Source organism: Capricornis sumatraensis, chromosome 14, assembly GCF_032405125.1.
Source record: "Capricornis sumatraensis isolate serow.1 chromosome 14, serow.2, whole genome shotgun sequence".
NCBI classification, from domain to species: Eukaryota; Metazoa; Chordata; class Mammalia; order Artiodactyla; family Bovidae; genus Capricornis; species Capricornis sumatraensis.
The window spans coordinates 14,271,306-14,298,278 of record NC_091082.1 but is presented as its reverse complement, the minus strand read 5'-3'; the positions used below and the strand labels follow the sequence as shown (position 1 = coordinate 14,298,278).

Genomic DNA, 26,973 nt, shown 5'->3' with positions numbered 1-26,973 from the left:
ACTCCATTTCTTCTTAGGGATTCTTGCTCACAGTAGTAGATATACTGGTCATCTGAGTCAAATTCACCCATTCAAGTCCATTTTAGTTTGCTGATTTTTAAAATGCTAATGTTCATTCTTGCCATCTCCTGTTTGACCACTTCCGATTTACCTTGATTCATGGACCTAACATTCCAGGTCCCTATGCAATAGTGCTCTTTACAGCATCAGACTTTACTTCCACCACCAGTCACACCCACAATTGGGTATTGTTTTTGCTTTTTCTCATTCTCTTCATTCTTTCTGGAATTATTTCTCCACTGATCTCCTACATATTGGGCACCTCCCCACCTGAGGAGTTCATCTTTCAGTGTCCTATCTTTTTGCCTTTTCATACTGTTCATGGGGTTCTCAACGCAAGAATACTGAAGTGGTTTTCCATTCCCTTCTCCAGTGGACTGCGTTTTGTCATAACTCTCCACCATGACCCATCCATCTTGAGTGGCTCAGAGTTTCTTGGAGTTATATGGAGTTACACAAGTTTGTTGTCCATGCAATCAGATTGGTTAGTTTTCTGTGATTGCAGTTTTCATTCTCTCTGCCCTCTGATGGATGAAGATAAGAGGCTTATGGAAGCTTCCTGATGAGAGAGACTGACTCAGGGGGAAACTGGGTCTTGGTCTGATGGAAGAGGCCACGCTCAGTAAATCTTTTGACAAATTTTGTGTTGATGGGTGGTCGGGCCATGTTCCCTCCCTGTTTTTTGAACTGTGGCCAAACTATGGTGGAGATAAGAAAGATACTGGTGACCTCCTTCAAAAGGTCTTATGCATGCACTGTTGCACTCAATGCCGCCAAACCTGCAGCAGGCCACCACTAACCCATGCCTCTGTTGAAGATTCCTGGACACTGATAAGCAAGTCTGGGTCAGTCTCTTGTGGGGTCGTTGCTTCTATCTCTTCTGTCGGTTGTGCACAAGGTTTTGTTTGTGCCCTCTAAAAGTCTGTTTCTGCAGTCCTGTGTAAGTTCTGGCGGCTCTGTGGTGGGGTTAATTTTAGCCTCCTCCAAGGGGGCTTATGCAATACCCAGGTCTACTGCATCCAGAGCCCCTGCCCCGGTAGCAGTGCACTGCTCACCCGTACTTCTGCAGGAGACACTCAGACACAATTCTGGCTTAGTCTCTGTGGGGTCTCTGGGTCCTGGTGCACACAAGGACTTAGTGTGTACACTTTGTGTAATATTTCTAGACTAAGTCAGTATTGTGAAAACTATGTCTTAGCTACTCTTTTCTGGGCCTTTTCTTAAAGAGATCAACTGCTTCCTGAGATTTTCTTTCTTCCTCAACTTGTATTATTTCTGGGTTGCTGTCTCAGTGGCCCATTCAGGATACATAGAAGGCAAAATGAAAACCCAAAAGACTCTCTTGAGTGTAACTCTTTGAATCCAAATGTCCCTAAGCAGATTGATGTACTACTTGTTTCACAGTCTCCTGTGTTTGTTTTTTATAATGTGTTCAGGACCTTCATTTGGGAGAAGGAATACTTAGCAGATGCTATAAGCAAAAATAATTTTATCTCCTCTTGTCCAGAAATGGAAGCAAAAAAATTTCTTTTCACAGACACTCCAACATGTTGTAAAAAAGGGTAACATTTTTTTATCTTAACTACCCATCTTCCCAGCATATACTCTGAAAGAAAACGTGTTGAACATCAGGACACTGCCAAGCAGACATATTTGTTAAAGTACTATATGTGCTTCCATGGTGGTAAAATAAGGTCTTAAAATGTGTATTTCTGATTAGGTGATTAAAATTCCTTCTACAAATCATTTCTGTCATCAGAAATCATAAGTTTTAATATGACATATTTGGCTGCATTTTTATTTTATTTATTTAAAACTGTAGGGGTTGTCTTTGAATAAAGCAAACATGATTTTTTTTTAGACTCTCAAGGAAAATGTGGGCCTCCTCCACCAATAGACAATGGAGACATTACCTCACTCCTGCATTCGGTATATCCTCCAGGAATGTTTGTTGAGTACCAGTGTCAGGACTACTATGAACTTCGGGGAAACAGAAACGTAGTATGTCAAAGTGGAGAGTGGTCAGAACCACCAAAATGCTTAGGTGAATGTTTTAAACTTCTCTTGGATCCTGGGATAGTCCTTGTACACAGCATAATGTTTAACTGTTTATAATATAGTTTTTATGGATTAAATAACAACCATTCTGTTGTGTGCTTGACCACCAAGTATTAATATCTGTATATAGAAAGAAAGATGTTTGAGTAATGAAACCATATGGTAACTGACATTATGAAACCATATGATAACTGACATTATGAATCTTTCATTATAACATTTAATGATTACACTAAACAAAGTATCTCATTCTTATAACATTAATTTTGTTAATATGATGATACATATGTCATATATTTTCAGTATATTGGTTTGGAAAGATTTGAAGAAGAATTTATGGACCAAAGTTCTTGAAACCCTGAAATTCTGAAGAAGATATTTGCATATTATTCAAAGGTTCATGTTTATTTTTTTTTTAACTTTAGAGGCATGTGTAATTTCAGAAGAAATAGTGAAAAAACATCACATACAGTTAAGATGGAAACACGATACAAATCTTTACTGTAAAACAGAGGATAATATTGTATTTATGTGCCAACATGGTTATCGTCTAGTGACACCAAAACATACATTTTGAACAACTTGTCGGGAAGGAAAGGTGGTGTATCCTTGATGTGGATAAAACATTGACTAAATGCAGTTGTAAATCTGAACATGTACATGTATTCAGATTTCTCCTTATTAATTCAATTCCGTTTATTTTATCAAGTATTTTTTTAACTCATCTTGAATCATAAATCAGATTTGTGTTAGATATTATGGGGACAGTGTAATTGAGAGATGATGGGAGACCAATGAATCACTTCTTAAAAGTACCTCATTAAACTCGGAATATCAAAATGTTATGTGTCCTGTTCATGAAACATTTACAGCAAGAAATTAGATTCAATCACTTCCATGTCTTCTTCCATCCATCAGTTTCCTAACTTTCTTAAAGATTTCTCCATTTCTGAGGGTTTCTGAAACTCTGTTTTAGCATACATGGGAAAAAAACTGTGGAAAGAAATGGAGAAAATTCAAAATGTTGATAATATCACTTAACAAACATACTGAAGCAAACTATGTCATACTTATGTCAGTAATTAAACATCAGTAGTTTATCTTACTTTTGCTCATCTATCAATAGATGAATAAACCAAAAATGATGAAACACATAATATTTTCAGTTCAGTTCAGTTACTCAGTTGCTTCCATCTCTTTGCTACCCCATGCACTGCAGCACTCCAGGCCTCCTTGTCCATCAGCAACTCCCGGAGTTTACTCAAACTCATGTCCATTGAGTCAATGATGCTATCCAACCATTTCATCCTCTGCCATCCCCTTCTCCTCCCTCCTTCAATCTTTCCCAGCATCAGGGCTTCTTCTGATGCTTTTTTCCCAGGATCTCAGCTTTTTCAAATGAGTCAGCTCTTCACATAAGGTGGCCAATATATTGGAGTTTCAGCTTCAGCATCAGTCCTCCCAATGAACATTCAGGACAGATTTCCTTTAGGCTGGACTGGTTTGATCTCATACTATTTTACAAGATGCTTATCAAAGTACACATAATAATTCAAATAAGGAACAATGAGAATCACATTGCATAACTACTCTAACATGGCATAAAGTGATTAAAAAATTCAACATTAAATATAAACACATACCCATAAGACACTTTGCTTTAAACACTGAATAACTTTTTATAGACGTATATTGGCAAAAAATGAAAGAAAATATGTAGTACACCTAGAGTTGAATTCACAGATAATAATGGGGAGGGAGGTGGGAGGGGGGTTCATGTTTGGGAACACATGTACACCCATGGTGGACTCATGTCAATGTATGGCAAAACCAATACAGTATTGTAAAGTAAAATAAAGTAAAAATTAAAATTAAAAAATAAACAAATAAAATGTGTTTAACTTCTTTTTACTTACATGAATTCTTGAATTTTTCTGTCAATGTATATCAACTTTGAAACACAAAAATATGTTCTAAAAATATGCAAAGTGACACAACATGAATTTTAGAGATCGATTTGGTAATGAACTTCAGGTCTAGTAACGATTTCCTGATTTTGCTGGTACAGAGCATTTTAGAAACATTCACCACCAGTCTGAAAGGTGATTTTTATATTTATACATTTTAAACAGCATATTAAGCTTAAATCAGTTAACTATAAACATTTTAAATTTCTAAATATCATAAAAATTTTATTATTAAAAAAGAGATAAGCTAAAATATTTAAGGTGATATCTCATTACTTTGTACTGCATCAAGTCCAGTGACCTTAGTCTAAGAAGCATGGCCATCACCATTGGTGCTAATTGATTTAAATCTGAATTGCTGGTAACAACTGGTTTTCTTGCCCTTAAATGAAATTGTTACAGTTGACAAGTTATCTTTGCTGTAAATGTTAACATTTTTGCAGATAATATTTCTCCAAATTTTTCAACTAATGGTTGTAGAATCTATTTATGACCCAAGGCTGCAAACTGTTATTTCACTGTTGTCTAGAAAATGGTGATTTTTAAAGATCAGTTCTATTATTTTTCTGCATTTATTGTCATTCTGTGTAAAGATGAGTGTTAATTTACAGACTCAGTTCATAATCAACTTTCACCTAAAAAGTTTTAGCAAATTTTAAAAATAATTTGTTTTTAAATAATTTTTTAATTGACATAGAAATTTAAGAAAGTGAAGAAAACCACTAGACCATTCAGTTATGACCTAAATCAACTGCTTTATGACTATACAGTGGAAGTGAGAAATAGATTTAAGGGGCTAGATCTGATAGACAGAGTGCCTGATGAACTATGGAATGAGGTTCATGACATTGTACAGGAGACAGAAATAAAGACCATTCCAAGAAAAAAAAAAAAGAAAAACCATGCACAAAAAGCAAATTGGCTGTCTGAGAAGGCCTTTTGAATAGCTGTGAGAAGAAGGGAAGAAGGGAAGTGAAAAGCAAAGGAGAAAAGGAAAGATATAAGCATCTGAATACAGAGTCCCAAAGAATAGCATGGAGAGATAAGAAAGCCTTCCTCAGTGATCAATGCAAAGAAACAGAGGAAAGCAACAGAATGGGAAAGACTAGAGATCACTTGAAGAAAAGTAGAGATACCAAGGGAAAATTTCATGCAAAGATTGGTTCAATAAAGGACAGAAATGGTATGAGCCTAAAAGAAGTAGAAGATATTAAGAAGAGGTGGCAAGAATACACAGAAGAACTGTACAAGAAAGATTTTCATGACCAAGATAATCACAATGGTATGATCACTCACCTAGAGCCAGACATCCTGGAATGTGAAGTCAAGTGGGCCTTAGGAAGCATCACTATGAACAAAGCTAGTAGAGGTGACAGAATTCCAGTTAAGCTATTTCAAATCCTGAAAGATAATGCTGTGAAAGTGCTGCAGTCGATATACTAGCAAATTTGGAAAACTCAGCAGTGGCCACAGGACTGGAAAAGGTCAGTTTTCATTCCAATCCTAAAGAAAGGCAATGATAAAGAGGGCTAAAACTACCATGCAATTGAGCTCCTCTCACACGCTAGTATAATAATGTTCAAAATTCTCCAAACCATCTTCGATAGCATGTGAGTTGTGAACTTCCAGATGTTCAAGCTGGCTTTAGAAAAGGCAGAAGAACCAGAGATCAAACTGTTATTGTTAAAGCACCATTTTATACAATATGCTAAAATAGGAATATTATACAATATAAACCAAAAATATCTAAACAAAGTCACATAACAATTATTGCTATGTGGAAGTTTGGAATAGAATTTTAGGAAAGGAATCCCAATGGTTCTTGTCAAGATTAACCTCTCAGTCAAGCTACAAAACTCAACAGTTAAACTAAAGCTGAACCAAATTTATTGAGAGTTCTTTTTTTGTTGTTGTTGGTATTACTTTTAAAACTAGTTAGCTTACATATAATTTTATGATAAGGTATAGGCTTTAAGATAGTATGATCTTTCTTTTTGGTGAGATTCTAATTCTTAAATTCCAGTTTTGAGTTTTTCAAATTACTTACCAAAATAAGAAGATTCCAAATAGGAATAGTGCAATTTTTGATAATATGTAGCAATCCTTGGTGACTGAGATGAAAAGAATTTGCCTGCAATGTGAGAGAGCCATGTTTGATCCCTGGTTTAGGAAGATCCCCTGGAGAAAGGAATGGCTACCCATTCCAGTATTCTTGCCTGGAGAATTCCATGGACAGAGGACCCTGGCTGGCTACACTCCATAAGGTCACAAAGAATCAGACAGGACTGAGTGACTAACACACATAAAGCAATGTCACAAATTTTATAGATTTTACAAATGTTCAATGATAAGTTTACACATTTTTAAAATGAATCAGAATAATTAATCATATAATAATATTTAAGATCATTTATAGGTAAAGTAAGATGTGTATATATCATATATGTAATGAAGACACCTAAAATAAGCCTATGTGACCTTGAACATGTTTACACATTTTGTTTAATGTTTCAATTTGATCATGTTTCAAATTGATTTATACACTTGTGGATAAAATTAAGTGATTTTAATGTTCCTATGACTCAAATACAAATGTGTCTCAGTGTTCTATCTTTCCAATTATGTTATTTAAAATAGTATTTTTCAAATTGAAGCATTTTTTTTTAATTCTTAAAGAATTTACATTTTGAGACAAAAAATTTACAATTACATTTTGTAAATGTCAGTGATAAAATTACATCCAGTATTAACAAGTTGATTTTACAAATGAATTATTAGCACATATATGTTGCTGCTCAATAACTTAATATTTCTCAGAGTCCCTGATGAGTGAGAGGGTGTATAAAACCTAATATGCAATATTTTCAAGGAAGAGCATTAACGTGCTGTCCTTCTGTGTATACAGTACCCAGAGCCCAATATTGCGCAACACAAATAATATCTATTTTGCAATGATTAAATATTCTTACTAAATTATTTTTTTTCTATAGGAAGAATGCAGGATTCCCAAAATAGACATATACTTAGACGCTTATCCCAGGAAAGACAGATTTAAGGTTGGAGATGTGCTGAAATTCTCCTGCAGACAAGGCTACATTATGGTCAGAGCAGATTCAGTTCAGTGTTACCACTTTGGATGGTCCCCTAAACCTCCAACATGTAAAGGTAAATATCTGACAGTTGCTGAAACAAGAGTTAGGGTTTCAGATATTAACCTCTTTATTTTCCTCTCTTAATTTTCTCTCCACTTCCAGTGCATCTATAATCTAACGCCTTAAACCAGAGATATACCCACCAAGGACATGTATTGAGTAGTAGATAATTCAGTTTTCCTTATTTAAGAAATTAATCTCCAGGTGCTTCTTGAAATGTATGGTGGAGTATCCACAGAAACGCATAAGGAACCAACACTGTCAAAACTTCTCGTTAGTTTTCCTTTTTCCTACAATTCCACCATTAATATTGGACAGTATATATAATATGAATTTTATCTCAAGTGTCCTCAAATGTGTCTAAACCATGTTCAATTAGCTTATTGTCAGTTCAATCATATGTATTAAATCATTTGAATCAAAGTTATATTGTTTAAATGCTTGTCTCAAACGATATTTTTTCAAAAGTTTCACAATGTTTCTGTGGGATAAGAATATTGCTAAAATTTACACACTCAGACTGAGTAATTGGTTTGCATGCTTATTTAGATGGTCTAGATTATTGAACATGTTTTCTGGGCTTACATGGGCTTCAATATGCTAGTTCAGGATGAGTAATAGGATTAAGAAACATGAGTCTTGTGTAAACTTTTTTTCATTCTTTTTTCATTGTTTAAGAATGTTAAAATAAATTATATAATAAAAGACAATTTTATGATATAAATCTCTGCATTAGCTGTAGTTTTCAGTTATAAAACAGACAATGTGATCACTATTTGAACAATATTTTTACAGTAGGGAAAGTAAAATCATGTGCTCCACCTCCTAAACTTCTCAGTAGGAAAGGGAAAGAAATACACAAAAAAGAATATGGATACAATGAGGTCGTGGAATATGCTTGCAACCTCAGATTTCTAATGAAGGGTTCTCATAAAATTCAGTTGATGGAGAATAGACAACTTTACCTGTGTGTATTGGTGATGTATTAAATAGTAATACTGAAAGGTAAATCAACACTTTTATTTGTATCCATATGTACTTTAAAATAATATTTCAAAGACAAACATATTTTTATGAGTTTTCAGAGAAGGAGTGCACATGTGGAGATACACCTGACCTTGATCACGGTGATGTCAAGCCTCTTACTCCTCGTTATCACCATGTAGACATGGTAGAGTTCAGTTGCAGAGAAGCATTTACAATGATTCAGTTCAGTACAGTTCAGTCTCTCAGTCATGTCCTACTCTTTGCAACCCCCATGGACTGCAGCAAGCCTGGCCTCCCTGTCCAACACCAACTCCCAGAGTTCACCCAAACTCATGTCCATTGAGTCAGTGATGCCATCCAACCATCTCATCCTCTCTCATCCCCTTCTCCTCTCACCTTTAATCTTTCCCAACATCAGAGTCTTTTCAAATGAGTCAGCTCTTCGCATCAGGTGGGCAAAGTATTGGAGTTTCAGCTTCAACATCAATCCTTCCAATGAATGCTCAGGACTGATCTCCTTTAGGATGGACTAGTTGGATCTGCTTGCAGTCCAAGGGACTATCAAGAGTCTTCTCCAACGCCACAGTTCAAAAGCATCAATTCTTTGGTGCTCAGATTTCTTTATAGTCCAAGTCTCACATCCATACATGACCACTGGAAAGACCATAGCCTTGACTAGATGGACCTTTGTTGGCAAAGTAATGTCTCTGCTTTTTAATATGCTGTCTAGGTTGGTCATAACTTCCCTTCCAAGGAGTAAACTCTTTTAATTTCACGGCTGTAGTCACCATCTGCAGTGATTTTGGAGCCCCAAAAATAAAGTCTGCCACTGTTTCCACAGTTTTCCCATCTATTTGCCATGAAGTGATGGAACCAGATGCCATGATCTTGGTTTTCTGAATGTAGAGCTTTAAGCCAACTATTTCACTCTCCTCTTTCACTTTCATCAAGAGGCTCTTTAGTTCTTCTTCACTTTCTGCCATAAGGGGGTGTCATCTGCGTATCTGAGGTTATTGATCGGACCCAGATTAATCACGTGTGTTAGTGGAGGTGTGCCCAAACTCTTCAGTGCGTTAATCAGAATACACGTCTCAAATTGACATTGAGTATTTACACCATAATGTTGAAATTTAGAGTTATCCTTGCAAATGTCAGATTTTAAATTATTATGATCAAAAACAACAGTTTATAGTTTGATATGTGTTTAAAGAGAAAAAAGGTAAACTAGCAATAGAATTTTTTACATCTCTGTCTTTATATGAACATCATTTGTCTTAACAAGTGTGAAACTAAATCTTACTTATAGGTATGCATGTGATTAAAATATGAATACTAGTTACAAAAAAATACAACTATCATTGCAGAAATACTATTTTTGCTTTGATATGATTCTCTTTCGTTTAGAACCTGTGATATAAGGAACCAAAGTTGAGAAAATACCCACTTGATACATTCCTGTAGGAATTTTGCCTCTCTCAAAGCTTTTAAAAATGATCATTCCTAAATATGTTTCAAAAGCAGCAAAGGGGGGGGGGGTCCTTAGATGGCGGAGGAATAGGACGGGGAGACCACTTTCTCCCCCACAAATTCATCAAAAGAACACTTCAACGCTGAGTAAATTCCACAAAACAACTTCTGATTGCCAGCAGAGGACAGCAGGCACCCAGAAAAGCAGCTCATTGTCTTCGAAAACAGGTAGGAAAAAATATAAAAGACAAAAAAAGAGACAAAAGAGGTAGGGAAGGAGCTCCGTCCCAGGAAAGGAGTCCTAAAAAGAGAGAAGTTTCCAAACACCAGGAAACACTCTTGCTGCCGAGTCTGTGGTGAGCCCTGGAAGCACAGTGGGCAACATAACAGGGAGGAAAAATAAACAAATAATTAAAACCCACAGATTACGAGCCCAATGGTAACTCCCACAGCGGAGAAGCAGTGCAGATGCCTGCATTCGCCACTGGCAAGTGGGGGCTGGGCAGGGAGGCACGGGCTGCATGGCTTTTTAAGGATCAGGCCCGAATGCCCGAGTGTAACCAGAACAAACTAACTTGGACTAGTAAACCAGACTGTGGGATAGCTACCACGCGAAAAGCTCTAACATAAGACACCACCAGGACCGCTCACATAACAAAGGATGGAACAGAATTAGCCGGCTGCAGACCATCCCCCTCCAGTGACAGGCAGCCAGAGCTGGAAGGGCTGGAAGGGGGCAATAGCAGCCCCAGAGAGACATTAACTACCAAACTACAAACAGGCTTCTTTGCTAACTAAGACTTCTTGGGGTTCTGGACAGTCATCATCCACCTGAGAAGATGCGCCAGTTGTACACCCAGAAAACTGAGCAGCAGGGATTGGAGAGGTGACAAGTCACAGCGACCATGCTCGCCAAACACCTGAGGCTACTCAGACCTGGGAAGGGCACAAAACACAGGCCCAACCGAGTCTGCACCTCTGAGGACTACCTGAGTGCCTGAGCCTGAGCGGCTTAGACCTGGGAGGTGCATGCAGCCCAGGGCCGGCCTCAGACGGTTCCCGGAGGAGTAACCTAGAGCCTGAGCTGTGTGTGCTGTGAGCGGGGACAGGCTCGGTGTGGCTGAGACACTGCAAGCACATGCCAGTGTTATTTGTTTGCAGCATCCCTCCCTCCCACAGTGCGACTGAACAAGTGAGCCTAAAAAAAAAGTGTCCACCACCGCCCTCCTTGTGTCAGGGCAGAAATCATACACTGAAGAGACCAGCAAACAGAAGAAGCTAAAACAGAGGGAACTGCCTTAGAAGTGATATGTGCAATAGATTAAAACCCTGTCATTAGTACTGACTACATAGGAAGGGGCCTATAGATCTTGAGAAATATAACCCGGACCAAGGAACTATCCAAAAATGAACTGACCCCACACTGCCCACAATAACACCAGAGAAAGTCCTGGATATATCTTTACTATTTTTACGATCATTCTTTTTTGTTTGTTTTTTTCTGCTTTTCTTTTTCTTCTTTTTTTAACATTTTTTTAATTTTTAAGTCCTCTATTTCTCCTTTAATTTTCATTTTTATAACCTACTATTACTTTTCAAAAAAATACCCTATTTTTAAAACAAACTTCATATATTAAGTTTAAAACAAACTTCAAAAAAACTTTATTTTTTATTTCTCTTCTTCTTCTTTTTTTTTCTTTAATATTCTATTTTTGAAAATCCAACTTCTACTCTAGATTTTTAATCTTTGCTTTTTGGTATTTGTTATCAATTTTGTACCTTCAAAAATCCAATCTTCAGTACCCATTTTTACTTGAGAGTGAGATTACTGGCTTGACTGCTCTCACCTCCTTTGGACTCTCCTTTTTCTCCACCAGGTGGCCTCTGTCTCCTCCCTCCCCCTTCTCTTCTCTACCCAACTCTGTGAATCTCTGTGTGTTCCAGACGGTGGAGAACACTTAGGGAACTGATTACTGGCTGGATCTGTCTCTCTCCTTCTCATTCACCTCTTTTATCCTTCTGGCCACTTCTGTCTCCTTCCTCCTTCTCCTCTTCTCTATATAATTCCATGAACATCTCTGAGTGGTCCAGACTGTGGAGCGCACATAAGGAAGTGATTACTGGCTAGCATATTCTCTCCTCTTCTGATTCCACCTCATCTCATTCGGGTCACCTCTAACTCCCCCCACCCTCTTCTCTTCTCCATGTAACTCTGTGAACCTCTCTGGGTGTCCCTCAATGTGGAGAAACTTTTCATCTTTAACCTAGATGTTTTATTAATGGTGTGGTATAGAAGGAGAAGTCTTGAGACTACTGTAAAAACTAAAACTTAAAACCAGAAGCAGGAGGCTTAAGTCCAAATCCTGAGAACATCAGGAACTCCTGACTCCAGGGAACATTAATCGATAGGAGCTCATCAAATGCTTCCATGCCTACAGTGAAACCAAGCACCATCCAAGGGCCAACAAGTTCCAGAGCAAGTCATACCATGCAAATTCTCCATCAACACAGGAACATAGCCCCGAGCTTCAATATACAGGCAGTTCAAAGTTACTCCAAAACCATTGACGTCTCATAACTCATTACGGGACACTTCATTCCACTCCAGAGAGAAGAAATCCAGCTCCAACCACCAGAACACCGACACATGCTTCCATAACCAAGAAACCTTGAAAAGCCACTGATACAACCCCACCCACAGTGAGGAAATCCATAATAAAAATAACTACACAAACTGCCAGAATACAGAAAGGCCACCCCAAGTGCAGCAATATAAACAAGATGAAGAGACAGAGGAATAACCAACAGGTAAAGGAAAGGGATAAATACCCACCAAACCAAACAAAATAGGAATAAATAGGGAATCTACCTGATAAAGAATTCCAAACAATGATAGTGAAAATGATCCGAAATCTTGAAATAAAAATGGAATCACAGATAAATAGCCTGGAGACAAGGATTGAGAAGATGAAAGAAAGGTTTAACAAAGACCTAGAAGAAATAAAAAGAGTCAATATATAATGAATAATGCAATAAATGAGATCAGAAACACTCTGGAGGCAACAAATAGTAAAATAACGGAGGCAGAAGATAGGATTAGTGAGGTAGAAGATAAAATGGTAGAAATAAATGAATCAGAGAGGAAAAAAGAAAAAAGAATTAAAAGAAATGAGGACAATCTCAGAGACTTCCAGGACAATATGAAATGCTCCAGCATTCAAATTATTGGAATCCCAGAAGAAAAAGATAAAAAGAAAGACCATGAGAAAATACTTGAGGAGATAATAGTTGAAAACTTCCCTAAAATGGGGAAGAAAATAGTCACCCAAGTCCAAGAAACCCAGAGAGTTACAAACAGGGTAAACCCAAGGTGAAACACCCCAAGACACATATTAATCAAATTAACAAAGATCAAACACAAAGAACAAATATTAAAAGCAGCATGGGAAAAGCAACAAATAACACACAAGGGGAATCCCATGAGGATAACAGCTCATCTTTCAAAAGAAACTCTTCAGGCCAGGAGGGAATGGCAAGACATACTTAAAGAGATGAAAGAAAATAACCTACAGCCCAGATTACTGTACCCAGCAAGGATCTCATTCAAATATAAAGGAGAAATCAAAAGCTTTACAGACAAGCAAAAGCTGAGAGAATTTAGCACCACAAAACGAGCTCTCCAACAAATGCTAAAGGATATTCTTTAGACAGGAAACACAAAAAGGATGTATAAAACTGAACCCAAAACAATAAAGTAAATGGCAACGGGATCATACTTATCAATAATTACCTTAAATGTAAATGGGTTGAATGCCCCAACCAAAAGACAAAGACTGGCTGAATGGACACAAAAACAAGACCCCTATATATGTTGTCTACAAGAGACCCACCTCAAAACAGGGGACACATCCAGACTGAAAGTGAAGGGCTGGAAAAACATATTCCACGCAAAAAGAGACCAAAAGAAAGCAGGAGTAGCAATACTCATATCAGATAAAATAGCCTTTAAAACAAAGGCTGTGAAAAGAGATAAAAAAGGACACTACATAATGATCAAAGGATCAATCCAAGAAGAAGATATAACAATTATAAATATATATGCACCCAACATAGGAGCACTGCAATATGTAAGACAAATGCTATCAAGTATGAAAGGGGAAATTAACAATAACACAATAATAGTGGGAGACTTTAATACCCCACTCACACCTATGGATAGGTCAACTGAACAGAAAATTAACAAAGAAACACAAACTTTAAATGATACAATAGACCAGTTAGACCTAATTGATATCTATAGGTAATTTCACCCCAAAACAATGAATTTCACTTTTTTCTCAAGTGCTTACGGAAACTTCTCCAGGATAGATCACATCCTGGGCCATAAATCTAGCCTTGGTAAATTCAAAAAAAATGAAATCATTCCAAGCATCTTTTCTGACCATAATGCAGTAAGATTAGATCTCAATTACAGGAGAAAAACTATTAAAAATTCCAGCATATAGAGACTGAACAACATGCTTCTGAATAACCAACAAATCACAGAAGAAATCAAAATATGCATGAAAATAAAAACACAAAAACTCAAAACCTGTGGGACACTATAAAAGCAGTACTAAGGGGAAAGTTCCTAGCAATACATGCATACCTCAAGAAACAAGAAAAAGTCAAATAAATAACCTAACTCTACACCTAGAGCAACTAGAAAAGGAAGAAATGGAGAACCCCCAGGTTAGTAGAAGGAAAGAAATCTTAAAAATTAGGGCAGAAATAAATGAAAAAGAAACAAAAGAGGCCATAGAAAAAATCAACAAAGCCAAAAGCTGGTTCTTTGAAAGGATAAATAAAATTGACAAACCATTAGCCAGACTCATCAAGAAACAAAGGGAGAAAAATCAAATCAACAAAATTACAAATGAAAATGGAGAGATCACAACAGACAACACAGAAATACAAAGGATCATAAGAGACTACTATCAGCAATTATATGCCAATAAAATGGACAACGTGGAAGAAATGGACAAATTCTTAGAAAAGTACAACTTTCTAAAACTGAACCAGGAAGAAATAGAAAATCTTAACAGACACATCACAAGCACGGAAATTGAAACTAATCAAAATCTTCCAACAAACAAAAGCCCAGATCCAGACAGCTTCACAGCTGAATTCTACCAAAAATTTTAACACCTGTCCTACTCAAACTCTTCCAGAAAATTGCAGAGGACGGTAAACTTCCAAACTCATTCTATGAGGCCACCATCACCCTAATACCAAAACCTGACAAAGATGCCACAAAAAAAGAAAACTACAGGCCAATATCACTGATGAACATAGATGCAAAACTCCTTAACAAAATTCTAGCAATCAGAATGCAACAACACATTAAAAAGATCATACACCATGACCAAGTGGGCTTTATCCCAGGGATGCAAGGATTCTTCAATATCCGCAAATCAATCAATGTAATTCACCACATTAACAAATTGATAAATAATAGCCATATGATTATCTCAATAGATGCAGAGAAAGCCTTTGACAAAATTCAACATCCATTTATGATAAAAACTCTCCAGAAAGCAGGAATAGAAGGAACATACCTCAACATAATAAAAGCTATATATGACAAACCCACAGCAAACTTTATCCTCAATGGGGAAAAATTAAAAGCATTTCCCCTAAAGTCAGGAACAAGACAAGGGTGCCCACTTTCACTGCTACTATTCAACATAGTTCTGGAAGTTTTGGCCACAGCAATCAGAGCAGAAAAAGAAATAAAAGGAATCCAAATTGGAAAAGAAGTAAAACTCTCACTGTTTGCAGATGACATGATCCTCTACATAGAAAACCTTAAAGACTCCACCAGAAAACTACTAGAGCTAATCAATGAATATAGTAAAGTTGCAGGATATTAAATCAACACACAGAAAACCCTTGCATTCCTATACACTAATAATGAGAAAGTAGAAAAAGAAATTAAGGAAACAATTCCTTTCACCATTGCATCAAAAAGAATAAAATGCTTAGAAATATATCTACCTAAAGAAACTTAAGACCTATATACAGAAAACTATAAAACACTGATGAAAGAAATCAAAGAGGACACTAATAGATGGAGAAATATATCATGTTCATGGATTGGAAGAATCAATGTTTTGAAAATGAGTATACTACCCAAAGCAATCTACAGATTCAATGCAATCCCTATCAAGCTACCAGCGGTATTTTTCACAGAACTAGAACAAATAATTTCACAATTTGTATGGAAATACAAAAAAACTTGAATAGCCAAAGCAATCTTGAGAAAGAAGAATGGAACTGGAGGAATCAACCTGCCTGACTTCAGGCTCTACTACAAAGCCACAGTCAACAAGACAGTATGGTACTGGCACAAAGACAGAAATATAGATCAATGGAACAACATAGAAAGCCCAGAGATAAATCCACACACCTATGGACACCTTATCTTCGACAAAGGAGGCAAGAATATACAGTGGATTAAAGACAATCTCTTTAACAAGTGGTGCAGGGATAAATGGTCAACCACTTGTAAAAGAATGAAACTAGATCACTTTCTAACACCATACACAAAAATAAACTCAAAATGGATTAAAGATCTAAACGTAAGACCAGAAACTATAAAACTCCTAGAGGAGAACATAGGCAAAACACTCTCCGGCATACATCACAGCAGGATCCTCTATGATCCACCTCCCAGAATTCTGGAAATAAAAACAAAAATAAACAAATGGGATCTAATTAAAATCAAAATCTTCTGCAGAACAAAGGAAACTATAAGCAAGGTGAAAAGACAGCCTTCAGAATGGGAGAAAATAATAGCAAATGAAGCAACTGACAAAGAACTAATCTCAAAAATATACAAGCAACTCCTGCAGCTCAATCCCAGAAAAATAAACGACCCAATCAAAAAATGGGCCAAAGAACTAAACAGACATTTCTCTGAAGAAGACATACAGATGGCTAACAAACACATGAAAAGATGCCCAACATCACTCATTATCAGAGAAATGCAAATCAAAACCACAGTGAAGTACCATTTCACACCAGTCAGAATGGCTGTGATCCAAAAGTCTAGAAGCAATAAATGCTGGAGGGGGTGTGGAGAAAAGGGAACCCTCTTACACTGTTAGTGGGAATGCAAGCTAGTACAACCTCTATAGAGAACAGTGTGGAGATTCCTTTAAAAATTGCAAATAGAACTGCCTTATGACCCAGCAATCCCACTGCTGGGCATACACACCGAGGAAATCAGAATTAAAAGAGACACGTGTACCCCAATGTTCATCACAGCACTGTTTATAATAGCCAGGACATGGAAGCAACCTAGATGTCCATCAGCAGATGAATGGATAAGAAAGCTGTGGTACATATACACAATGGAGTATTACTTAGCCATTGAAAAGAACACATTTGAATCCTTTCTAATGAGGTAGATGAAAGTGGAGCCGATTATACAGGGTGAAGTAAGCCAGAAAGAAAAACACCAATACAGTATACTAACACATATATATGGAATTTAGAAAGATGGTAACAATAACCCTGTACACAAGACAGAAAAAGAGACACAGATGTATAGAACAGATTTTTGGACTTTGTGGGAGAGGGAGAGGGTGGGATGATTTGGGATAATGGCATTGAAACATGTATAATATCATGTAAGAAATGAATTGCCAGTCTAGGTTCGATGCAGGATACTAGGGGCTGGTGCACTGGGAATAACCAGAGAGATGATATGGGGAAGGAAGTTGGAGGGGGGTTCAGGATTGGGAACTCATGTACACCTGTGGTGGATTCTTGTTGATGTGTGGCAAAACCAATACAGTATTGTAAAGTAAAATAAAGTAAAATTTAAAAAAAATAAAGCAGCAAGGTGAAGTTACTGTGCTGGAGGAAGGTGGGCTCAAGCCCTCCCTGTCAATAGGTAACTCTGTCATGGTAGGCACTTAGGTTGAGGCCAGGAACCTGCCTTGACTGACACATTTCTTTGTAAGAGATTCCTCCTGACCTTTAAATGACTAAATCTTTAATGACTGACCAGGAGAATTAATCTTACCTGCCCTCCTTCATTTTTCTCTTGGAATGGACTCTTTTCTGGAGTTTTTCTGGGTTTTCATTCAAAGAGAGTCCTGAATATCCAGACTTACTTGTTCATTATATTTCTGATTATTAGTTATTCCAAAAAGAAGGTAGGGCTTCGGCTCAAGCTCTGTGAGGGTGGGGATCCATAGCTGTTTTGTTCCCTGACATGTTTTCCATACTCAAAAAATGAAGTGACAGATTCAATAGGAGTTTATCTAGTCAAGCAGTAAATTTAATTGCTTATTAATCCCTACATATTAATGAATACATTCCTGTCCTAGGTATTGCCAGTTCTTCAAGACCAAACTTCATATTTTTCCTTTTTTATCTCCTCAAATGACCTCACCTCATTTAACTTTTTATTCTACCGTATGCCAACATGTTGCTTCAATTATTATTGTACTGATCACAGAATTTTTCTTGCAAAGGTTAATCTTCTACCTGTACTCAGTTTAATGTACTCCCCCTTTGCTACAATAGACCTTATTCCAGTTTTCTTCTCTCAAGGTTTATTTTGTAACTCTGTCTAATCTCGCTTGTCATTCTTTCTGCTATGCTTATTTTCTCCTAAAAAATTAGTTTGCTTTCCTTCCAGAAATCAGTCCTTCAAAGGATGTTGCCAGCAGCCACCTCTTCTCCTTTTGAATACACATTTTCCTTTGGCAACCATTCCTTGAAGAATACTACTGGTTTTGTGTCCCTCAACACTCTGAACAAATCTTTAAATAGGGCTAATTCTCAAACCTCTAGTGTGTTTTGACTTCATATCCTTATTTCATTTTATCTTTTCAGAGTTTCCTTTTGAAATCACTTTTCTTTGACTACTTGACTTTTCCTTATTCTGTTCATCTCACTTAACTATTGTCACTAATAAATCATTAACAAATACTACCAAAGACCTATATTGATATTTTGTCAGATTCATAAAGAACATCCACTTGCACTGAATTTTTGAAATAGGTGCCTATATAAAATGCTATTTTAGTCAATATTTAACTTATCCTGGAGCTAGAAAAAAAATTGTTATCATGGCATTATATTGGATATAGAATGATTTGATATACAACATAGTGTCTCAAAGACTCTAAGTTTATATATAGGAAACATGTTGTAACTTTAAGTACCCATTTTCTTATTTCAAGTATTTGCTGATTTTTTGTGATCAGGAAAAAGATTTGCTTAAAAGTTAAAATTGTATACAAAGCACTTTGGATTTAGTTTTCTTATGTTTCATTACATTTCTTGAAGAAATATATTAACTAGCAACTTGGAATTATTTTTATTTTAAATAAAATTTAAAATTGTTTTTATTTTAATGTTTTAAGATTATGAATTAATAATGAAGGGATGCTTAAGGTCAACAAGCAAATGAATATGAACATTTGCACAGGTTTCAAGTTTGGGACCAAATTAATTCATGTGATGACTATTTGCTATGTAGATCATGCAAATTATTCCAATCCAAAAGGCAGAAATCTTTAGGATGGGTATTTTCTCCTAAATTTCAAAAATTGCGTGTGGAACTCAGGTTCATATATAATTTTTCAATCTCATGTAATTTGATCAGTAGTAACTTGCTTGGTGGAATTTGTAAGCACAAATTCTAATTTCAGTATATTAGTGACTCCATTCCTTTTTATGGCTGTGTAATATTTCATTGTATATATGTACCACTTCTTCTGTATCCTTTTTTCTGTTGATGGACGTTTAGGTTGCTTCCGTGTCCTGTCTATTGTACATAAAATAGATAACTAATGAGAACCTACTGTATAGCATAGGGAACACTACTCAATGCCCTCTGGTGACTTAAATAGGAGGGAAATCTCCCCAAAATGGGATATAATGTATAACTGATTGAATTTACTATACACAGAAGCTAACACAACATTGTAAAGCAACTACACTCCAATAAAAATTAATAAAAAGCAAAAAATTAAATTATATAAATATATTAAGTAGTTAAATCATATCAAAAACAAAGATTTTATTCCAAAAACATAAACTTATAAGTTCTTCATCATGGTGTTTTTGTCTGTTATTTTCCTTAATAATCCGTTCATTTTCAAGTTCTTGTAAATGAAACCTCTAATGAGTTTTATGATACTTCATGAAATACAAGGTGTGAATAGAATATGCATCATTCTGCATTATTCATCTCATAATTTGTTCAATGTTATTTAAGTCTGTTTGGCAATTTTCTTTGTGAACAACATTTACAACACAATGAAGCTTACTGTCCAGTCCTAAGTGTTACAATTAAAAGCAGCTCAGGCCCCAAGTCACTTATAAGAAAGGCTCCATCACCAGTGTTCTTTCTGAGGAGCAGGCAGGCATGTTATTTAATTCAATTTTTCCTGATTCTCAGATATACAGGAGATGGTTTATTAATCAGTTAGAGATAGGACTATAGGCATATTTCTAACCAAGAGAGACAGCAGAAGAGGAGTATGCAAGCATGAAAGATACATGGGAAACTTTGACAAAACTTCACCTGACACTCCAGTGGAACACTTGTCTTCTCATTAAAAAGTGAATTCTTTCTAAAAGTGGTCTTAAAGCTAAATATGCTGAATATTTATGGTTATTTTTAATGATTGATGAGTATTTCAAAATCATAGATTTCTTTCTCCATGTGACAGAAATAGAAAGTCATATCTTTTTCTCAATTGAAATGGAAAATTACAGCAATAGACTAGTCACCTGTGTTTATGATCCATTTTCATTGCTGAATGACCCTTATCCTATTATATATGCTGAAAATCGCAAAATCTCAGCGTAAAGTAACATTATTCCAAATCTCCAACAATGTTGGAAACACACACTGGAATATTAACTAAAAATAATGAGGCTAAATTGGTAGTTGATTCTCAACATGGATGCAACAGAAGAGTGGAGGGAAAAAGTCTAACATTACAACATATTACAGCATTGCAATGTTCTGAAAATGACTGCACATTTACATTTACCTGAGTGGTTTGTATTTTCATGATATTAATTAGCATTCTTTTACTTCAGCTTGAATACCTCCTTTTGGTGTTTCTAGTAAGGAGTGTCTGCTGCTACTGCTGCTAAGTCGCTTCAGTAGAGTCCGACTCTGTGACTCCATAGACAGAAGCCCACCAGGCTCCCCTGTCCCTGGGATTCTCCAGTCAAGAATACTGGAGTGGGTTGCCATTTCCTTCTCCAATGCATGAAAGTGAAAAGTGAAGGTAAAGTCTCTCAGTCGTGTCCGACTCTTAGCGACCCCATGGACTGCAGCCTACCAGGATTCTCCGCCCATGGAATGTCTAGCTGTGTTCAATTCCCTCAATATTTGTTGTTCTGAGGAAATCTTCATCTTCCATTCATTTCTGAATGACATTTTCCAAATAAAGTATTCTTGGTTGACAGTTTTCACTATTAGCACCTAGGATATGTAATCCCTTTTTCTCTTGGCCTGTTAGTTTTCTGCTGAGAAATCTGCTTAAAGTCATATTACTTTATAAGTTCCAAGGTTTCTTTTCTCATGATGCTTTTAAAACGTTTTTTTCTTTGATTGTTGCATCTTTATTATAATATGTGTTGGGGAGGAACTTTTTATGTTGGTTTTGATTGGTCACCTAAAAACCTCATGAACTTAGACATGCAAACTCTTGACTTGGGAAGTTTTCAACCGTTCTTCCTTTAAATATGCTTTCTGCCCCCATCTCCCTCTTTTCTCCATTTGGAACATCAATAATTCACAGACTAGTTTTGTTGATGATGTACCATAGATCTTGTAGCTTTTCTCCATTTTTTTCATTTGTTTTAAACTTTTTTGAGGGGTGTGTTGTCTTGATTTTTCTTCTCCTATGAATGGATAACTTCAACGTATCTGTCGTCTATCTCACAGACTCCACTTGTTTTATTCTGTGGTCAATGCTCTATAATGCATTTGCATTTCAACCTTGGATTCTTCTGCACTAGAATTTCTGTCTGGTGATTTTTTTATTGAATATTTCTTTCTTTTAATTAAGTGGCTCATTTTGTTCATGTACTTTTTTTTCCTGGTTTTGTTCAATTGTCTTCCTGTATTTTTTTCCAGCACACTGAGTTATTTAAAGCAGCTATTTTGAATTCTCCAATGGGTAAATCACAAGCCTTCAATCTTGGGGTGAATCCTGAAGATTTTTATGACATTTTGTTGGCATCTTGTTCTTTTGATTTCATGTTACTTGAAGTTTATATTGTGTTTTCAGTGAAAGTACTAGTCTCCTTTGTAAGAGAGACAACTTCCTTCAGCCCTGTTAGATATTCTAAGTATGTCTCAGTTCTTCTATGTGAACACCTGCTTATGCTGCTTCTCCATCTTTTGGTAGAATTTCTGAGCTCATGTGCCTTGTCTAGATGCTACACTGGGATGGGTTCTGACATCCTCTCAAGATAGCACTACTTCCTAATTTTCTGTTCTCTTCCCGGCCCAAAGATTTGAACCAAATTTCTGTGCGTGATCAGGAGCTGTCCATCAGAGTTTCTTTTTCCTATAATGTTAGTTGTGCCTACAGGAGACACACCATGGTAAGGGAGGTGAGGAATGAGTGAAATAGACAAAGCATTCATGGGACCAGTGAAGGTGAGGCAAATCCAGCAGCTTTTGACTGAGTGCTCTAATGGAGTCTGCAATGCAGTTAGTAGGGTCAGCCTCCCTTCAAAGCTCTGTAAGTGTCCTGTCTACTAATTTCATGGCCTCTTCATAACCACCAGTCAAATAGCTCAGTATTAAATACTCTGGATGGAGTGAAAGATACAAGATCATTCACACACTCTCCATTTGGAGAAATCAGGGGAGCCTGGAAAGTTTTCTATTAGCCTTAAGCTGTTCTTCCTTGTTAAGGAGGGCAATGTAGGTAAGGTCAAGCTGTTCCTATTACCCAGTTTATGAGTTCAAACTCATGTTCTTCTTTCTCCCATGCTGTGCTCGAACTTCTCCTGTGAAAACCTGGACTTTCATATAAGGACTCTCCTCTCTGGGTGATTGTCTATGATGGTGGTTCCACAGGCTCCTGGAATATGACTAAGGGATGCTAGAGTAATTCAGGGGCCACTGCAGGCACCACAGTCAGAACAGACATTTGTCTGCCTTTCACCTGATGCGTGTGTGGACAAGGCTCCTTTTTGGTCCAAGAATGCCCTAGGTAATTGACTTCTTTCCCCATCCCTTGCCTTAATTTCCATTCTTGCACTTGAAATTCACCAATAAAGAATGAGCCTGAAAACCATAGGCACTCAATCTCAGACCCTAATAAAGCCAGAGCTCCAAGTTCATTGTCCCTCTCTTTTTCTACCCTTGGCCTCACTGTGTGGGCCTCCTCCGGGGTGCTAAGTACACTCCAACAGCTATGATTAATAAATCTTGTTCTTCAGAGTTTTCTGATGTTTGTCGCCATGGTGCTTCTTATAAACATAATAAGAACCACAGGCCTGACAACCACAGTGTCGACTCCTGTCAGGAAAAGTCTGTGGGGGTTCCACACAAGTACTACATCCCATGTGGGTGCCTCAGACAGCCCAGTGACAGCGTCACTAGGGTCGGCTGGGAATGCTACAGCAATTGCCTAAACTGGGACAAAAGGTAGAGAGCAGGAGTTTAGAATTGAAGAAACCTGCATGTCCATTGAAGGCAGAGTGGCTGAGCAAATGCAACAATCTGTGGTAAATGAGCGGCTTGAGAAGCTACTTTGACTTTAAACAAAGAAACAAACAACAAAAATGAAAAATACCTTATTATCACAAACCAGTTGAAAAGCTTATGTCCAGAATAGATGCAGCTAAAGTCAAAGGGGCTTTCCAGGTGAATCAGTGGTAAAGAATCCACCTGCCAATGGCAGGAGACGCAAGAAGATTGGGTTGCATCCCTGTCTTGAGAAGATCCTTTGGAGAAGGAAATGACAACCCACTCCAGTATTCTTGCCTGAAATATCCCATGGATTGAAGAGCTTGGAAGGCTACAGACCATGGGGTCACACTGAGTTGGACACAACTGAGTAACTGAGCACTCACATATACAGGTAAAATTGAAAGAATGAAGGATAGAAATCTAGGGAACTCACTACTGGTTGTCTCAGTTGTTTACTGTGAATGCAAGGACTTATTATCTTAATGGAGGAGCAATTGTGTTAGGCGCCTTGAGCAAAGTGAGGAGAATGTGCATCACTGACTTTGGGAAATGGAAACAAAAGTAAATTGCAAGCATATAAGTGAGCTTCAGGCAATGTTGAATGTCCTTCACCAATTTTTAGGCCAAAGTACAACATGGCACCAATATAGATGGCTATGTCACATTTCTGCAATGGTATCTTATTTTTTAAAAAGGCATGGTATCTTATTTTAAAAATAATGCGAATTGTTCCTTGTTGCAATATAACAAGGTTCATGTAAATAACTGAGTAAAGCTTTAAATCAGAAAAGGCTAGGTCCAGGGGTAGCACACTATACCCCCAGGTAAAGTCCAGCCCTATGCCTTTTTTTGTAAACAAATATTTATTACACCTTTTGGAAATGAATCACAGCAGATTATCTTACTGTATGCATATTCTATGAAACATCATGAGGTGGAAAAACATACTAGTTCTGGAATTAGAAGAACAGGATTCAAATCTCTTCACTATATCTTAATGGTAAAGTTAACTGAGTTCATTAAGACTTGGTTCTTGCAAATACAAAGACTCAAGCTTGCCCAACATAGAAGTATTGCTAAATACACATATTTTGACATACATGATGAAATCTGCAAAATCCAAGGATGAAGAGAAAATATTCTAAATCTCCAAAATTAATAAAAAAAAAAACATGCTAGACTGTTACTTAAAAGGAATGATACTAAATAAGCATTTCAAACTTAAAAATGTGGAGAAGCTTCAAAAAAGTGTAGAAAATCTATCAGTGGTGAAAGAAATAGAGTATAGGACCAGAGAAGGTATCATTGACCTTTGTTAAAGGTCCCAGACTTTGTTAAAGAAAGGGATTAAGATATGCAAAAATTCAGAGTTTATAATTCACATAGCAAGCATACATTTGAAAATTACTCAGTAAAAATAACAGTAAAATGTAATTATACTACACCTCATTTTAAATATTAATAAGAAATAGTGAAAAATGCATCATTCTCCAATTAAAGCTAGATATAAACATTCAAATGGTTCCCCTGACCTCAATCACTTGGATATTAAGAATTATTCATTGTTTGTTTCTCCTATTGGGTAAGAAGGTAAAATATATCTTAATGTCTGGTTTGAGGGATAAACAAGGATGTTATTTTTCTGTGTGATGTGATCAATGGGAAATTGTGCTTCTCTGTATTTATCATAAATTTCTAGTTAATAGAATGATATTATTTAAAAAAACAAAAACCTGTTTTCTTCTGACAATTGACTTGATCTGAAAATAGACATCATGATTCTGGTTTCTGAGAGAATGGGAAAGAAAGAAAAAGAAAGCAGATGAGTTGTAGGATAAAATCTGCACTTTCATCTGTTAGGATATTAATTTAGTCAACCAAGGCTAGGACCATGGAGAATTCATTCAATACGTCTGTATAGTTTTCTTTCAAGGAAGCCCACATACAAAATTACATAATTTTACATAATACAACCCACAAGACATAATTTAATCTTCATTGACAAGTACTTCCAATTCAGGTACTTGTTAAAAAAAATCAGATAACTGAAAAAATTCAGTCATCTGAATTTTCTAACTCTTCTTTACCTAGGAATCCTAATGCAATGAGTAATTAAGTTAACAAGAGAATATATTAGTAGATGAAAAAATTTCTAATTTGATTGCTTAGTAAGGTAAACCATTATTCATACTTTAATTTATATTCCACGTGAAATCCTGTGATTTTCAAGTAATGAAACAGGGAAGACTATATTATGTATATACAGGATACTTTCCAGCTTGTGTAGGTCAACAGTTTTCTTATCGTTGTGATCAGTATTTTGTGACTTCTTCACAAAGTTCCTGTGATTTCATGATTTGCATAGCATAAGGTTGGTTTACATAAGTACCATGCCTCAACAGGTAAATCATTTTAATTTTTTATGTATAAATCTTTCAAACAGAGAGACACAACAGTACATGTGGGTTTATACTATTGTCCAAAGAAAAATAAGGCCAAGGGATAAGTTCTATTAGCAAAAACACCCAAGTAATTCTTCCTTTCATAAGGAGCTCTTCATAGAAATCACATGACAATTATATCTGCATCATTTATACATATTTTAATCATAAAAATTAAAGATAAATAACATGAAATGTTGATATTTAAGTTTTAACAAACATATGGTAATAGTTTTCATTTCTATTAAGTTACATGTTATATTTGAATACTAATGCATTCTTGCATAAGTACTATAAAGTTAATTTAAGATTTGTTATTTTACCAAATTCATGTTAATTTTTCTTTCATATTATTTTTATGATCCTTAGGACAATGTACTTTCAGTTCTTTGTAAAATGGATATAACCCAAGTCGTGAAGAAAATTATTTATAGGGCAAAACTGTAAGAGTTTGCTGCTATGATGGATACAATCTTCAAAATAATCAGAACACAATAAGCTGAACAGAGAAAGGCTGGTCTCCTCCTCCCAGAGTAATTACTAGTAGGTTAAGATATCATCACACCCTTCAGTTCAAGGCTTTTTCACTTTAAAATATCCTGTGATTAAAAACTAATTTAGCTAGGAGTCTTACCTGTTTTCTGGTATAAACTCATTTATTTCTAGCTGAGACTTTTATGCTAATTGTATCTGCTTCTATCTTAGGAAACTTTTATGTCAGAGTCTTTCCTCCTAAGTCTAAAAGCTATGTTTTTAAGCAAAGGCATGAGTCCATAGTGCATAATCTTCAAATAATATGATGTATAATTTATGTGTTTGAAACTCTAGGATAGATACACTTGTGAAAAATTCTCTTATGAAGTCTTCATAAACATCTAGTTAATGGAGATAGAGAAACACTTCTAGAGTGGGCCAAATTTGGCTACGCTAAAAGGTTTTCCTGTACCACCACACAGATGTTTATGAAGATTTTCTAAGAACAACCTGCTGAGTTTATCTTATTCATCGCAAAGTCACACAGTGGTATTTTTGAAGTTGGGGCACTTTGACCCCATATCAAACTCATTTTATACTAATTTGTGACCAATTCACTCTAACCCTCTTTTATA

The 26,973-nt window shown here is 36.2% G+C and overlaps 1 pseudogene; it reads left to right on the top strand.

Annotated features, from left to right (window-relative positions):
* Window positions 1-2,740, top strand: part of LOC138090707 (complement factor H-like) — a 34,816-nt pseudogene extending 32,076 nt beyond the window's left edge.
* The last annotated feature ends 24,233 nt before the right edge of the window (window positions 2,741-26,973 follow it).